The 17,722-nt window shown below is 47.1% G+C and overlaps 1 protein-coding gene across 3 annotated transcripts in view; it reads left to right on the forward strand.

Moving 5' to 3' along the window:
• The window catches only part of Armc9 (armadillo repeat containing 9), a 126,464-nt gene that overhangs the window by 75,340 nt on the left and 33,402 nt on the right, over positions 1-17,722 (forward strand). The window lies entirely within an intron of this gene.

A 17,722-nucleotide genomic window follows, 5' to 3' on the forward strand; every position in this document is an offset into this window, starting at 1 on the left:
TCCTTGAACCTTAGTTAGGGGTGGAGGATGATGAGATGTCCAGTTTAGGGCTCACAGTCACTTACTTACTCTAATAACTTTGACTTGTTCAGTCTCTGCATTAGCTGCTGACCATGGCAGAGGGAAGCATCTCTGGCCAAGGTTGAGGACGGGACTGACATACATACTTGGAAGACAGTTTGACAGCAGTTGTAGGTCCCATGCCCCCTGCTCTTCCTCCACTACCTCTCGTAGGCCTGTGACCTGAAGCATGGGCTTTTGACCAGAGTTACAGTATCAGGCTTGAATTCCCGCCTATGCAGCAGGCCTCAGATCCTACCCAACAGTGTTTGATGCCCCCATCACTTCTGTGCCACTGTTGTGTCAGCGAGCAGTCTTGCCTGACAGGTGGGTACCATAGCACACAGGGTTCTCCCTTGGGTAACACTCTTGGTGACTTTGCCCCAGCAGCTTCTGGCACTAGGGAAGGAAGCAAGCCTGCAGGAGGGAGTTTGGGGGTCAGTTCTCGTTTGGTTCTCTGTCTTGCAACCAAAGGGCATTGTGATTTTAGCAGTGGGGTCACACCACCACATACTGGTGAGTTGCCAGGACCATGGCTACAGCTCATGTTGTTTGAGGGCTCTCAGAACGCAGAAGTTATCCCATCAGCCAGGTTTCCATTAATAAACCATGTCTACCAGGGTGAAGCCTTGCCCATCCATGCAAGGTACCTGTTTTCAAACTCCTTTATTTGTTTATATATTATATGCATATGAGGTTTTGCCTGCATCTACTTATGCATACCATATCCGTGTAGTATCTACAGAGGCCAAAAGATGGTCCCGGGAGTATAGATGATTGTGAACTCTGCATCAGTGCCGGGAGCCAAACCAAGGTGCTCTGCAAGAATCTTAAGTTGTTAACCACTGAGCACAGCCCCACCCCTTCTTTGTTGGTTGGTTGTTTTCATTGTCTTATGTGTACAGATGCTTTGTCTACATGTATGTCTGTGTACCATATGCATGAGGTACCCACAGAGCCTAGAAGAAGATATCATATCCCCCGGAACTGAAGTAACAGATGGTTCAGAGGCACCATAATATATGGGTGCTGGGAATTGAAACTGGGATCCTCTGGAAGAGCAGCCAGTGCTCTTAACACCTAAGCCATCTCTCCAGCTTCATTTTCCAGTATCTTGTCACACTCATGTACACAGTATCTGTAGAGGGGAATTACATGACCAAGCTTCTATTAGTAGAAGCTGCCAAGCCCTGGTGTGAGCTAAGCGAGCTAGGCAGTACTCTGGGGGGAAAGCAGAGCTGAACAGAGAAACCCATAGGGACGCAGTGTCAAGGGGGATGGTGCTGTGAGGAGCAATAGAGAGGGAAGGACATGGGGAGCCGTGCTGTGGGCAGGGGAAGAATGGATGGCCAGGCATTCAGTATTCAGTAGAATACTGAAGCAGGAGAATACCGGTGTGTTGCCTTAGAGTAGTGAGAGGTGGGAAAGGCGTGGAACATAGAGCCTGATTACATAGCATCTTGAGAAGAGCATCATGGGCGGCAGTTGTTGTTTAAAGGCTTATCTTTATTTTTGTGTGAATGGCTGTTTTGCCTGCTTGCCTGCATATACACCACATGTATTCCTGTTGCCCCAAGGGACCAGAGAGATCGCTAGATCTCCCACAACAGCAGTTACAGACAGTTGTGAGCTGTTACGTGGGTGGTGGAAGGCAAGCCCATATTCTCTGCAAGAGCAAAAAATACTCTTAACTGACTAGCCATCTCTACAGCCCCGGAAATCATCATTTATTCTAAAAGAGGAAGGAAGCTGAAAAATATCAACTTTACTGATTTACAAAGAAAGTTAAAACTGACTACCACAAACTAGAGTTGCGCTTTCCCAGTATGTGCCGCATTTGCCAAGTGCCCTGTGTCAGCTGTGGAGCTGTCTGTGAGTGGCTTGCCTGTCCCTGTGCTCCTCGGACTGCTCAAGAGCCTGTGACTTTTCTGCTTGTTGTGACCATCTTCAGACAGGACAAGGGCCCGTGACTCACTGTCTGAAAGCACTTGCAACTTCCCTTTCATTTCCTCTTCTGTCCACATCCTGGCCTAAGCCTGTCTTCACTCTGTTCTGATTCCCAACATCTGCCTTCCCAGCCTGCCATGCATATGGACCCCAGACCATCTTCTCAGACGGAATGAGCCATGCAGGCATGCGATCACTTACTGCTTAACTGAAGGAACAGTCTGTTTGAAAGTTTTAGATAACTTTTATTTATTTGTATAGGTATGTGTATTTTGTCTTCATGTATGTCTATGCACCATGTGTACAATGCACATGGAGGTCAGAAGAGAATGTCATATCCCCTGGGACTGGAGTTACAGATGGCTGTGAGCCACCATGTCGGTTCTAGGAATTGAACCCAGGTCCTGAAGGAGCAGTCAGTGCTCCTAACCACTGAGCCATCTCTCTTGTACTTTCGTCTGTTTTTAAGATTTATTTTTATTATTTGTAATTATGCATGTGTATAGGCATGTGCACATTATGTGGGTGCCGGTAGAGAAGTGGGCTTACAGGCAGTCATGAGCTGCCTGACATGCGTGCTGGGCATCAAACTCAGGCCCTCTGACAAAAGCTCTGGAATGTTCTTCCGTGCTCTACCCATGCTGGTAAATGCTGAGCCATCCCTCCAGCCCCGACAGATCATTCTAAACTTTGCAGGAAGTACAAGGCTCATTCAGTGGACAACTGTGTTTCTGCTCTGTCCCTCTTCCCTACTGGCCCTTGTCTCCCCAGAATTGACTGCTTCTGTAACACGGAGCTATAAACTCTGTATGATTCTGTACTTTCAAGATTTTAATTTTGTACTAAATTTATCTATTGATTATGGGGAGAGGGTGGTACATATGCCACAGCATTCAAGTGGAGGTCAGGAGACAGCCTGCAGGAATCACTTCTCTCATTGCACCATGTGGGTCTCAGGGATTGAACTCAGGTCTTTGGCCTTGGTGGCAAGCATCCCTACCCACTGAGCCGTCTTACCAGCCCTTATGATATCTTTTGTTCATTCATTCATTCATTCATTATGGATATATTATGTGCCTCTGTGTGTGTGTGCGTGTGTGCACGCGCATGTGTGCCTGGTAACTTTAGAGGTCAGAAGAGGGCATCCAATCCTCTGAATTGTTATGAGTCACCATATGGCTGCTAACTAGACGCTGAAACTGGGTTTTCATGCAGAATCAACAGATGCTTATAAACACTGAGCCATTTCTCTAGCCCAGGTCATGACATCTTTATATTCCTTTGTACACCACTGTTTTGTGGTTTGCTGTTTGGTTTGCTAGAGATGGAGCCTGGAGCCTTGTCCTCTCAAGTGTTCTGCCCTGAAGCTGCACCTCAGCCCTCGTTTACCTTTACATGTGGCCTGAGCGGTGCACGTTACTTGCCTGCTTGCTGTTTCCACTCAGCACTTGGATTCAACCTAGATTTATACGCCATGACTTGCTGTGGTAGCCCATCCATATCTGCAATGTGGTTTTCTGTTGGGAGAAAGAAGCACAGGGGTCTGGGAGGTCGCTCAGAGGAAAAGTGCTATTTCGTGAGCATGAGGGCCTGAGTTTGATCCCAAGAATCCATGTGAAAAAGCTGAAGGCAGACTCTCATACACCTAACCCTGCCACAGGGGGATGGCTGGAGGGATGACAGGAAGACTCCTGGACTCCCTGCCCAGCCAGTGTAGACTACTTGACAAGCTTAGACCAGTGAGAAGGTGACCCTGTCTCAGAACCCAAGGCACACAATGCCTGAGGGAGCACACCTGAAGTTTACCTGTAGCTCAAATGCACACCTGCACACCAGTACACCTGAATCTATGCAGACACTCACACACATGCACCAGAAACAACGGTCCATCAGCTTCTCTTTCTGTTTCCAGGTTTTGCTGTGTGTGTGTGTTTGTTTCTGTGTGTACCTGTGTGGTTTGTGTGATGTGTGTTGTGTGTGTATGTGTCTGTATCTATATCTATCTATCTATATATATATCTATATATAGGTATATATATATGTCTGTTTGTGTGTGTTTGTCGGTATATGTGTATCTATGTGTGGTATGTGTGATATGATGTGTGTGTCAGTATATGTGTATCTGTTTGTCAGGTTGCTGTCTGATGTGTGTGATGTGTGTGTGTGTGTGTGTGTGATATCTGGTTGTGTGATGTGTATTTGTGTGATGTAATATAGGTCACATCTACACATGAAGTCACTGGCTTGGGTATGATAGTTTCATCCTTACTGGATCCCTCCACATTCTCTCTGACAAGGCTGGACTCTACCCTTTGACATGACTCCTCTATAAACACTGCTGTGTGCTACTGCACCCAGTAAGCTCTCAGGTTGCTCTCTGTTAGTCAAAGCAACCCAGTGAGACCCTCATCTGCCCCATTCGTTCACATGTATTATTAGCTTTGTTTTACATCTGTAAGGCAGGAGTAGAAATCATGAGCAATCTCCTTTTAGACAGTGCACCGATGTGTAGACCATAATGTACACAATGCTTGTTCCCTTCCCTTCTCTCTTATTATATATTGTGTCTCCTCCTCCTCCTGGAGCTCTGCAGAGCTCTAATCTAGAAGGCTCGGCCCCTTGGGACAGAGTTGAAGCCACAGTTACTGTTTGGAGCTCTGATAGACATGTTCTTAGCAGATCAGCTTGTGGCTTCAGGTTTCTGGGGTCTTAGATCTTGTCTTGTGTCATTTGACCAACAGGTCTGTCTCTCACCCCAAGTCCAGGGCAGTAGGGAATATGTGGACCAAGCACAAGAGAGAGCCCTCTGTACCCACTGAAACCCTAGAGAAGGGCAGGCCCATGGTCAATGTACTGCATGTAAAGTCAGTGGGTAGCAAATCTAAATAAATACAGAGCAAGGCATCTCATCTCTGCCTGCGTCCTGCTTGCCATCTGCCATCTGCCATCTGTGAGGCTCACCTCACTCAGCACCAGCGCTCCTGTCTGTGAAGTCTCTTTTCTAAGTGTCTGTGAGGAGGCCATGTCACTGTCGTCATGCTGTAGCTACTAAAACTTTACAGAGGAAAGACTTATTTTAGCTCATGGTCTCAGAGGGTTCTATCCACCATTGGTTGGTTCCAGGCTCTATCTGTTCAGAGCACATAGTGTTACAGAACGGCATGGCAGGCACACGAGCCTGTCACCTCACGGCAGAGGAGAAGCAAAGAGCAGTGAAGAGGCTAGAACGGGACAGAGCCTCCAGAGGCAACACCCCATAAGGTACTTCCTCCAACCAGCTCCCATCCTTGCCCCCCAAATAGGCCACTAGCTAGGGACTCCGCATTCAGCACATGAGCTTGTGGAGATACTTAATTTTCAGAGTACCACACTGCACATAAAGTGCCAGCCTAGGGTACATGAGCAGATGCAGACCATAGTCTGTTCATTCTAAGTCAGAGGGAGCCAAGTGGGAGACCGGGGTGGAGCCAGGCATGGGAAGCAGCCAGATAAAATGTTTAGGCTCTTTCATAGGTTAAAGGTAAGTCAGGGACTAGGGATGGGGCTCAGCAGAGAAAGTGCTTGCTGTGCAAGCCTGAGGACCAGAATTCAGGTCTCAAAAATCCATGTTAAAGCCAGGTAGATGTAACAGCCTGCCTGGAATTACAGTGCTTGGGAGGTGAAGATGGTACTAGGGACAAACGGGCTGTGTAGCCTAGCAGTCAGTGAGTCAGGAGACCCTGCCTAACTATATAAAGTACAAAGTAATCAAAGATACACATGTACACACATATGTGCAAGCATGCAGATGTATGCATACTACACATGTTCACCAGTGAAAGGGAGAAAGGGGGAGGCAGAGACAAAAGGAGCCATGGGGCTGGAGTCTAGCTGGCCCGAGGGGAGATTTACTTATGTACTTATGTCAGCCAGGAAGGTTTTCCTCTTCTTCTTTTTTTAAAATTAATTATTTATTTATTTCTGTGATAACTTTGAAGTTCATCTGAATATTATTTTAGAACTCACAGTATATCAAAGAATAGTTCTTAAGTTATGACGTTCATGATGACTGAAAAGGACATACCCTCCCAACGTGAGAAGTGTTTCCATTCTAAGGTGGCAGTTTTTCATACCTTGCCCTACTCCATGCTGTGGGGCAGGAAACCTCCTGACTTGATGTCTGGGGCCTTTATTCCCTCAGTCCCTCAATACCAGTGCCAGGCAGCTGGCTGGGGGTTCTTCATTCCACTCAGTTAGAAACTGTGGCTAGGATAAATACAGTTTGTGAATGTGCTGGCAAGCTGGCTTGGCAGGTAGAAGTGCTTGTTGCCAGGGCTAACAGCCTGAGTTCTGTGTTGGGACTCATGGAGTGTAAGGAAAGAAAGGGATTGTGGTTAGGCAAGGCGAAGCTTCAAGTGCTGGCCTTGAACCTCGGGTTTCCTTTTGCGCTGGTCAGCAGGCTGCAGGCAGGCAGGCGGGACGGGCAGGGCTCTGGTATAGGATCCTCAGCTCTTCTGTGTTACAGTTCTTTTGCAGGCCTAGGAAGCTGGCTTTCCTTGGCCCTTGGTGGAGGCTACCATTGTAGCTTCTAGGCAGACCAAGGTATAATGATTTCCCAGCCCTAGTCCATATGTAGCCAGTGTTAGAGCTACTGTATAGGTCCATGAAGCTGGGACCTCTTTACTCTTAACCTGCCAGTGACAAGGCTCTTGACCTGGAGTCCAAAGAGCCCTGGCCCTGGAGATGTGACAGCCCCCTGCAACTTCTCCCTGGCTTCTTACAGCCTCTTCTTGCATTTCAGCTCTCTGTCCTCTGTCATTTCTCTTGTGCCACCTCGTGCCCCAGACTCCCAACTCGTCACCTGCAGCTGCCTCCCGTCATAGCTCAGTGTGCTGACCCCTCAGCTGCCAACGCACCGTTCTGCCCTGTTTGCTGTTTTTCTTGATGACAGAAGCTGTCACTAAGCCTAATGTTGCAATGCCAGTGGAGACAGCACAGGAGTATGTCCTGGCTAGCTCACTAAGGGAGCCCTAACAGCCTGGCCAGAGCTTGTATTCAGCACCTTGTGCTAGGCCACTGTAAGGAAGTGTTCCCCTCTGGCCTGGGTGGAAATAAGTGCAGGGTCCTCAGGAAGTCCTTGAGACTTCTAGCAGCCCATGGTGGGGGTGGAACAGTGTTTTCACGGGGGTTGCATATCAGATATTTATATCATGATTGATAACAATATCAAGATTCCAGTTGTGAAGAAGCAATGAAAATAATTTTATGGTTGAGGATCACAGTATGAGGAAGTATTAAAGGTTGGCGGCATTAGGAAGGTTGAGAACCTCTGCTCTAGTACCAGCTGCCTGGACCAGCGCTAGCTGAGGCCACACCTTCAGGAGCTGGGCAGTTCAGTGTGATCATCCTGTAGTTTCTTGGAGTATCTGAGGAGTGACCCAGACAACGGGTACCGCATTAGTAAAATCTGCTTGGCTCTCTAGATGATCTGACACCGAGGGAGAATTTAATAGCCATCTAGGGAGTCATATTGCCTGTTCTCCACAGTCTTTGCTCTTTACAGGAAAATAATATGTAAGTACTTACAGTAAGCCTGTAAAGAATTTCTGATTGCCATGGAAGTGATTTCCCCCTGCTCGGGGGGAGCATTGTCTTTCTGTTTGAGGAGCTGAGATTGATGATGCTGCCCCGTACACGTCTGTCTGCACTTTGTGTGGGTTACACGGAGCTGTTCTAAGGCAGGCTCCTCTGACCTCATGGAAGCTTTTATGGTAGTCACTTCTGGTCCCGTCAAGCTTCCGAGTTACCCCTGATTCTGTATAGTAAATATATTCCTAGAACTCAGTTCTCCTATGGCATCATTAATAGCATCTCCATATTTCTTGCCATTTTTTGCTTAGAATTCAGTGCGGGGAGTTAGGAGGAGGATAAGCAGTTTGAACACCTGAAGCAGACTTGAAGTCAGAAATGTGAGGTTTCTACTGTGGCTGCTTACTAAACCGGTCCAGTTATCTCACTGGCCACCGTGAGGCTGGAAGCATTTTTGTAAATGAGGAAGTTAATGTAGCAACCAGGCGCCACTGTAAGCCCAGGCGTGGGCACAGGCTCAGAAGACAGCTACTCCAAGTAGACACAAGGCTCTTTGCGCTGGGGACACTGCAGATCCCAGCTCAGAGCCTGCTCACCTTGGTCCACCCTGCAGACTCTCCCATGTGGAGGGCTTTCCTGTGTGTTTACAAAGAGTGGGGTTTACGGCTCAGCCTGCTGAAAAGCTGTCTCAAGTTCAGACGCTCGTCAAACTCTTAATTCTTTCAGACAGCCAGCACACTAGAGGCTCTCACTTGTCTTACGGGAAACCACTTGGGTCCATTCTGCTGCCTGCACTCTATCTGGAAGAATCTGAGTTTTCAAATGCATTGAGTGGTCAGCCTCAGTTCTGTCTCCAGGCCAGCTGCTTAGTCTGGTTAGTCTGGAGTATTATGTATCTAAAGCCTCCAGTTAGGAACCTTGTAGTGTCACAAGATCATGGACCACTACGGAAGCCTCCTCTTAGAGCATCGAAATTCATCTCAGCTCAAGGGATTTTTTTTTTTTTAAGGTATTCTTAATTCTTGGAATAATTGTTATCAGTGTGCTCCTGTAACCTCATACATTCTCCTCCAGCATAGAAAGGCAGTAATTTTAGTAAAATTCCTCTAACAATGCTATTTAAGACCCACCCTAAAGAAGCATTTCCTTATTCAGCGGGCCTTTCCTTCCCAAAGTGGATTTTTAAGCATTCTCTCTTTCCTGTGGCTTTCACGAGTCTCTCAGAGACGCTCACCAGGTAACCGGTCCACCTGGATACATCTGGCAGTGAACTCACTCACGTTCCCAGGAAGAAGCCGCAACTGTGTGAAAGGTTTTACAAGGTTGATTAACTGATTAGACCTTTGTGGTTGTGAAGAGTTGGAATGTTGCAGATCCAGAGCAAAATGATCTGCTTCTTAGCCTCCTTCATCGCTATTCACTGCCCATCTGTGTGTCTGGTATAACATTATACCTAACAGGTAAATTCTATCGGAAGCTCTAGCCCCGGCCAACCCCCAAGATAAGAATGTCACCAGATAGTGGCTGAGACCTATGGCAGGGTTTTCCTGAATCTCTGTAACCCATCTATATATATTTAAAAAATGCCTTGATCTATGACTTTGTTCTGTTTTACAAGTATAAAGTCTCATGCCTGTGTCACAGCATGAGATCTGGGACATGTGATTGCCTGAGCACTTCACTCTTATCTCAAAAGTAAAACCCTTATCCCTCTGAGATGAGGTCGGTGCTTGCCATCCACAGGACACTGAAGTGTGGCTGCCCAGGACTTGAGTGGCACCAGCACCGCTCTTCCCTTCTAAATGCTGATGAACCACATGTGGAGCAGCATGTGATAGCTCTCACACACCCAAGCCATCCCTCTCACTGCCTGCCATATGTGCCTGGTTCATAAGATCCACACTCCAGCTAGTTTCCATCCACTTGACAGTCAAAAAAAAAAAAAAAAAAAAAAGGAGCGTGTGCTGCTTTCAAGCTGTTTCTTGTACGGGCTCTAGGTCTCCGAGCCTGTGGTAGGTTCTTCTGTAGCCTGCAGACTCTGGCTCCTCTGCCACCACTAGCTTCTAGAACATGCCAGAACTGTGGTCAGCTCTGGGTTTGTTAGCTTGTAAATGGAAAATAGATTTTTTTTCATACAATATATTTCCTTCCCTCCCTCTGTTCTCCCCAGCTCCTCCCCACCTCCATTCCCATTCCAGATCCACCCCCTTTCTGTCTTTCCTTAGAAAATGAGTATCTGCTGGGCAGTGGTGGCGCATACCTTTAATCCCAGCACTCACTCAGGAGGCAGAGGCAGGCAGATTTCTGAGTTTGAGGCCAGCCTGGTCTACAGAGTGAGTTCCAGGACAGCCAGGGCTACACAGAGAAACCCTGTCTCAAAAAACCAAAAAAAGAAAAAAGAAAGAAAAGAAGAAAATGGTTATCTAAGATAATAGTAAAATAAAATAAAATGTAACAAAAAAAAACCATCAGAATAGAATACAACCAAACAAGAAAAAGCCAGAGAAAATGCATATGGGAATACCATAAACCACAAACTCAGCAGCCACAGCATCTGTGCCAAGGACCTGCCAGGTTACAAACAACAACAAAAATGTGCTCTGACATAACACTGAGACAAAGAACCCCAAAATGCCATTGAGGTCTGTCTGTGTTGGACAAGGGATCTACCCTTAAGAGCCCTTTGTGTTTCTCCAGTGAGACGCCCTTAGAGAAAAAACACTTTTTCTTTTGCAAGTGGCTGTCCACTGGCGATAGCTTCTGAGTTAGGGATCAGGACTTGTGTCCGTTTCACATTTCAGTTCTTGGACTCCACCTGGTCAGTCCCATGCAGGCCTCATGCATGACGCTGCGGTCTCTGTCACTTAACACATGCATCCACTTGTTGTGTCTAGAAGGCCTTGTGTCCTTGGCCTCCTCCACCCTCTCTGGCTCCATGGCTCTTCCCACCTCCTTATCTGGCAGGGTTCCCTGAGCCCTGAGGGCGAGCATTTGATGGAGAAGAGGACATCCCTTTTCAGGCTGAGTGTTCCAAGGTGTTTTGCTCTGCGTCTGTTCAGGGTGTGGTCTCTGTGTTTGTCTTACATGCTGTGGGGGCAGCTTCTCTGAGCAGGGCATGGATTGTAATCTGTCTTTCTGGGTCTGAGTTACCTCACTCAAGATGAATTTTTTTCTCTAGTTCTATCCACTTACCCTCAGATTTTATTTTTCAATAGCCGAGTAATGTTCCATTATGTAAATGTACCGTATTTTCTCTACTCATCCCTTGTGGGACATCTAGGTTGTTTCCAGTTTCTGGCTGTTATGAATGAAGCAGCATGAACATGGCTGAACAAGTGTCTCTGTAGTAGGATGGAGCATCCTTTGTGTATATGCCCAGGAGTGTTAGAGCTGGATCTCAAGGTAGATCAATTCCCAGATTTCTGAAGAACTGCCACACTGCATTCCCAGCAGCAATGGATGAGAGTCCCCTTACTCCACCTCCTCACCAGCATGAGATGCCATTTGTTTGATTAACCCTGACTATTCTGTCGGTCGGTGTCAGATGAAATCTCAAAGTAGTTTTGATTTGTATTTCCCTGATGGCTAAGGATGTTGAACTCTTAAGTGTTTTTCAGCCATTTGAGTTTCCTCTTTTGAGAATTCTCTCTATAGATCCATACCCCACTTATTTATTTATTTGGTTGGTTGGTTGGGTTCTGGTTTTTCAAGACAGGGTTTCTCTGTGTAGCTGTGGGTGTCCTGGAAGTTACTCTGTAAACCTGGCTGGCCTCGAACTCACAGAGATTTGTTTGTGTTTGCCTTCCAAGTACTGGGATTAAAGGCTTGTGCCAGCACTGCCTGGCTATGCCCCGTTTTTTAATTGAGTTATTTGTTTTCTTGGTGTCCAGTTTTTTGAGGTCTTTGTAACATTTGTGGATATTAGCTCCCTGTGGGATGTGCAGTTGGTAAAACCCTTTTCCCATTATGTAGGCTCAGCTCTAGCATTGGCAGGCTGCTTTCTAGTGAGTACCACTGGTTCTGCTAAGCTGCTTCCCCCTCTCTGATGGGCAGGTACTTCTCAGAAGCCCTGCCAGGGACTGCTCTGGAGCTATACAGCTCCCCCAGCTTTTTGGAAGCAAAGGACTTAAGAAGTATCCTCAGTTAATAAGTCAGGGTTTTAAAGGAGGCAGCCAGGTGATCCCATTTACCAGATGTATAAATTGAGGCATCTACAAGAATCGTGTCTTCCTGAATTAAAACCTCAACATGGAACTGTAAACCAAGAACATTTTGCATGAACATTATGTTCCTAAGAACACAAATAGTATTTGATTTCATGTTGTAGTGGAAAAACTGAGGCAGGAAAACCTCTTCTCTGCCTTGTAAATCATCCATGGGCCCCTGGTTCTTTCTCTTATCGCATGCTCATATCATTAAGCTACAACTTAAGATAACTCACCTTGTGTACATATTAGTCACCAAATGCAGAAACTGGCCTGCTCTAGAAGGTTGGAGAAACTAACAATTAGCAAAGTCTAATTATAAAACACAGGGCTGGGAATGTAGCTTGGTTGGTGGAATACTTGTGTAGTGTGCACACAGCCATGGGTTCAAACCCCAACACCACATAAGCCAGGCACGGTAGTGGACACCTGTGATCCTAGCACATCCCTCCATGGAGGCAAGAGGATCAAGGCCAATGTGGACTACATGAAACTTTGTCTTTAAAGGGGGCAGGGCAGGAGGAGGCTGGAGAGATGGCTCAGTGAGAGTGCATATTGATTGCTCTTACACAGTACCAGAGTTGAATGTCCAGTTCTTGGTCGGTTCAGTGCAGTTCCCAACCACAAGTAACTCCAGCTCAAGGAGGCGCCACAGGCACCCACACTCTCATGAACATATAGATGTGTGCATGCACACAGGCATGTACACACACGCACACAATTCAAGTTTTTAAAGTACTTTCAATCTTTAAAAAAGCTTTTAACTTGTTCATTTAAAAAGCCAAAACTGACTAAATATTTAAGTGACTCTTCCTAGCTTGCTTTGCAATCATTTGCAATGAAGGAGTGCTGTTGGCAAGTTTGGGTACGTATAGGTTGATTTGCAAGTGAATGGGTGTTACATATGTTCTTGTTGTCCTGGGTAAAGCAATACTTCTGCAGGTATTGGCTGAGGTCAGCCCCGGAGTTTCTTTCTCTTTGAAATGGAATGTGGACTTTTGTTGTTTCTTAGTGTTTCATTTTCCCTCTTGGCGGGGAAGTGGTGTGTTACCAATCCCTCATGAAACTATGATTCACATGCCCATTTCCAGCCGGGGCCTCCAAGGCCTGTTCCCTGGAGAGGAGGCGAAATTGTACCTGGCTCAGATGCCTGCCCCTCACTAGACCGCAGAGCTCGCTGCCTCGTTCCCAAGGAGCCGTCACTTTCCTAAACAATCACGGAATGTACACATGCTATTTGATCCCTAAGGTGTTGCTATTTTGGTAAATTCAGCTCCAAGCCAAGCAGCAGCATAAATCCTACCCCTCCCAGAGGTGACCTCGGGCTAGGGGCTCATAGATAGCATTACCTTTGGGGAACTCCGAGTGAAATTTCAGGATGACAGGTCCTCTGGTGCCTATACCTGCCCCTGCTGTGAAGAATGTATCTGGGCCTGGGCTTAGCTTACAGCAGTGACGAAAAACTGTTTTCTGGGTTGGACAAACATGGATTCTCAACCTGTTAGTAGACAAAAACAGGAAAAAAAAAGAATGAGCCTGTGGATTCCAAGCTATAGTCTTGGCTTCCCTTCTTCACTCACTGCCGTGTGGAGCCATTGCAGATCCCAGGTCCTTAAGAGACCCAGGCAGTCCCCACTGTGCATCCCCAGAAACAGGCTTTCTGGCAGGGCATTGTGGACTAAATTAGAAAAGTCTGGACTGAAAGGACCTGCCCCCTGAAGGCCAGAAACAAGGGGAGAGTCACTGTGAGCCCTGTACTCTCCAGGCCCAAGTTCCCTCCTCCTCAGGCAAACAGGCAGCTTAGAGGACTCCCTAGTGAGTCACAGGAGGTAAGGAACAAAGTGCTAAGGAAATTTGAGGTGACCTCCTTAATGGTCCTCAAATAAATGGGCATCCACTCAGTTCTTTCTCGTGGAAGCTGATGGGGTGGTAGCCACTCAGCAGCCCACACGTGACCAAAGCAGTGCTCACGGCAAGATCTGGAACCTGTCTCAGTGCTGCTTCCGGCCTGCCTGCTCTTCTGTCAGCTCATCCCTAGCTGACAGTTCTAGTAATGGCAGACATCACTGGCTGCACAGCACACACAGTTCAGGACAAGCGGCCCAGCCTTAGAATCACACATGACCCTCCATCTGCTTTAGGAGCTGATTTACCAAGTAATGTGATCCATGGAAGACCAGGATGCTCCCAGTGTCAGTCACTGACAGAGAGAGGTGGTTTAAGGATGGGAAGATTTGCTTTGGCTCACAGATTCAGAGTTTCCATTGCTCTGGGCTGAGGTGCAGCAGAATAGCATCCCAGTGGGAGGGGGTGGCAGAGGCTGCATCCCTCAAGCCTTCCAAGAAAGAGAGCAAGGAAGGACCAGAGCAAAGCCTCGCCCCAGTGACCTCCTTCCAACTAGGCCCTGCTTTCTAAAGTTCCCAGAGCCTCTCCAAATACCATCTCCAGCACACAGTCCAGGCCTTCAGTCCGTGAGTGTATAGGGACCAACAACAACCCAAAATGGCTTTATTTGAGCATAGGGACCCACATTTTCAGAACAGTGCTTCTTTTTCTTGTTGGAAAGTTGAGGGGAACCAAGTCCAGCTGTTAGGCTGTTGAATGTATAAGGAATCAATGGTGGATGGATTGGTCTCTCTCAGGGAGCATTGTCACAGGGGCCCAGATTCCAGGAGGCTTAGCACTCCCCCTCAAGACTACACCACACTGGCTTCCCCTTGCCCTGCTCACTCTCAGAGCCAGCCAGCTCCTTCATATGCAGCTGATGCCGGTCTAAGCTGATTCATAGAGCTCTTGGCCATTTAACCTATACGGGATTCTCTGACGTAGAAGCAGCTCTTGGCAGGAAATGAAAAAGGGTGCCACACACTCGCCCTGTTCCTTTGTGTGTCCAGATTCTGTGAGGATTCAGCCAATCAGAAATACTCATGGGGAAATTTTGCATTTTATACTGAACACATAAAGACAATTTCTTTCCTTATCCCTAGGCAGTATAGTTACTGTTTACCATACTCTTACAATATTCTTTTGTCAAAAATTGGTTGGAAGCTAACCAGGTTCAATGACGTGCACTTGGTAATCCCAGCTGTTTGGAAGGATCGCTTGAGCCCAAGGGTTCAAGACTATCTATGCTGGGCAACGTGGGAAGATTCCAGACTCAAACAAACAAACAAAAAGAACCAGTAGAAGACTTGTGTAGGTCTGTTTCAGAGTCTCTTCTGATTTGTTAATTCTTTCTGTCCCTCTGCCAGCAACACACACTGTGGACTACTCTGGCTGTACAGTAACTCTGGCAGTCAGAGTCCTCCCCTCATGTTCTACTTCTTCAAAATTGTCTCAGCCTGTGGTTCATCTGTTCTTCCGTTTGCTGGCACTTGAAGATACGGCACGTGGCCACCACACCTGCTAAGAATGAAATCTTGGTTGATTTTTTTTTTTTTGGTCTATTTATTTGTTTGTTGCTGTGTGAGACAGGGTCTCACTATATAGCCCTGAACGGCCTGGAACTCACTATGTATCCCAGGCTGGCCTTGAACTCATGAAGGAACCATCTACCTTCCTGCTGGGCATTTATTTGAAAGTCATTAAACAAACTTTAAGAATTTCAAGGCTCACAGTTACAACTGGACAGACCTTGCTAGAAGGATGGGCTTGTGCCATTACCACTCACTGCTGGCCTCTGACACTACCCTAGCAGTGTGATAGTAAGTACGTAACTTACTAGTACATGGGAGTGGCAGCCTCTGCCCCACCTGATGTCTACTCACTGGGTAGTGGGGAACCTCTGCACTTCCCGACACAGATGAAATGCCCTCTGCTTGGCTTTCTCTGATACACCTCCTAGAGATATAGGAGCTTCATCAAAGTCTTGGAGGGCAGACGGCCTGGAGTCAGAGGCCCTCGCTGGCATGGTTGGATGCACTGGTCACATAATGTTTCCTAAGGTTTTTCTAAAACATGTCCGACCTCCTAGTGTCCCCTTTTTGCCCCTTGCCTAGAGGGAGCAGGCTTCAGAGGATTTTGTCTTCACCACTGTCATTCCAGTTGCTGGCTTCTTTAGCACCAAGGCTGACAGGTCTGGGGGTCTCCTGGACTCCTAACTCGTCCACTTTCTCTCCATTTCCTAGGGTCTTGTGTGCTATTTTATGTTGTGTTCAGGGTTTTAGTTGTACTTGACAACACTCTTGTTGGTGTGGTGTGGGTGTGGTGTGGGTGTGGGTGTGGGTGTGGGGGTGTGTCCCAGCAGGGGTATATCCATAGCCTCTCCCAGAAATAAAACCACCTTCTCTTTTTGCTGAGTCTGTGCTGTGTTATGTGTCTAATCCTTGAAATTCTTGTCACTGGCTGCTGCCCTAACTGTTGCTCTGCATTGAGTTCCTTCACCAAATCCAAGCCCGAGTCAGCCATAGGCAGTTTTTAGGTGCCTTGTTTGCCCAGTCCTGGGGCTTTTCATCTTCTTGCACTCCAGTGACACCTTCTCTTGCACTTGCCAGTGTAGTCTCCTTTGCCACAGGTTGACTTGTGAAGGTGGTGGACCTCAGAGTCACAATGCTGTGTGTGCATTTTACTGCAGCATTTTCCAAACAATAATGTTCCCTTGTTATCGTGTGTGTGTGTGTGTGTGTGTGTGTGTGTGTGTGTGTGTGTGTGTGTTGGAGCACACATGTGATGTACAGAGGCAGTGGATGCCTTTCATCACTCTACTCTGCATTCCTTTGAGACAGAGTCTCTCCCTAAACCTGGAGCTCCTTTTTCATCTAGGATAGTAGCCAGCAAGCCCTCTCAATCCTCTTGACTCTACTATCTTCCCTCCTGCAATACTGGATTATAGACAAGCGAGATTCTAATGACGCAGCTCTACATAGGTGCTCAGATCTGAACACAGCTACTCGTGGTTGCACAGCGAGCGGTCAACCACTACGCCATCACTCAGGCCCGTTATCTTATTTCAATGACTGAGACCAAAGTGCTGAGTCTTCTTTCGCCCTGTGAACACTAGGGAAGAACAAGCGTCTCGTGTACTGCCTCTCAGCCCCACTAAGACTTGTGTGTGTGGAAGCTCTTATGAGTTGTCTGTGATCCAATTGCTTAGCCTCTCACCTGCTCCTCTGACTGCCTCACGGCCCCACAAGACCTATGTATGTGAAAGTGTTTACCAGCTGACTGTGATCTCACTGGTGGCCTTTCACATGGTTCCTTGACCTCTCAGAGAGACAGAGATATCCTGGCTATGACAACTGCCAAGGGGCCCTTTAGACATCGTCCTGTCTATAGCTATCTATGGAAGCACTTCCTGGGAGCCTAGCTTCCTCAGGGCTTGTCCGGAAACAGAACTTTTAGATGCCTGATATAATTGTCATCTCAGGCTTATCGCCCCAGTCTGCTAACTTAGGCCTAGTCCTGGAGTTCTGTAACCTCCATACAATCTTATCTAGGCCTAGAATATTTTCAGCCTCTGAGACTTCGTACTGAATAAGCTCACCCCTTCCTAGTTTTTTTCTGAGCTCTGGATGACCGATTCAACCCAGCCATGCTGGCTATAACTCCTCTCCACTCTGATTCAATCCGGCTTCTCTTTCAACCTCTCCTGTATTGCTCTGCTTGGCCTCAGACTAACTCTAGCAATCTGTTCTAACCTTCTGGCTCCTTCTCATTCTCTGGCTTGTTCTGTCTCCACCTATGTCTAGCTTGTTCTCTTTTTAACCTGTACAATTGTCCTAGTAAAACTGCTTGCCTGCTTCTGTCTGCACTGCTCTCTTAAGCAGCTTCCCTTCCTCTCTCTTCTCAGGAGAGTTGGGCATGTCCTATTCTGTCAGATCTTTCTCTGATTCATCACTCTGTCTGCCACACAGATTAGATATCACTTTCAAACATGGGTGCTTCCTTCTATAAACTAACTTTACCTTCTTTGTTTGGGATTAAAGGTGTGTACTAAGGGCATG

This window comes from Mus caroli, chromosome 1 (assembly GCF_900094665.2).
Source record: "Mus caroli chromosome 1, CAROLI_EIJ_v1.1, whole genome shotgun sequence".
NCBI lineage: Eukaryota > Metazoa > Chordata > Mammalia > Rodentia > Muridae > Mus > Mus caroli.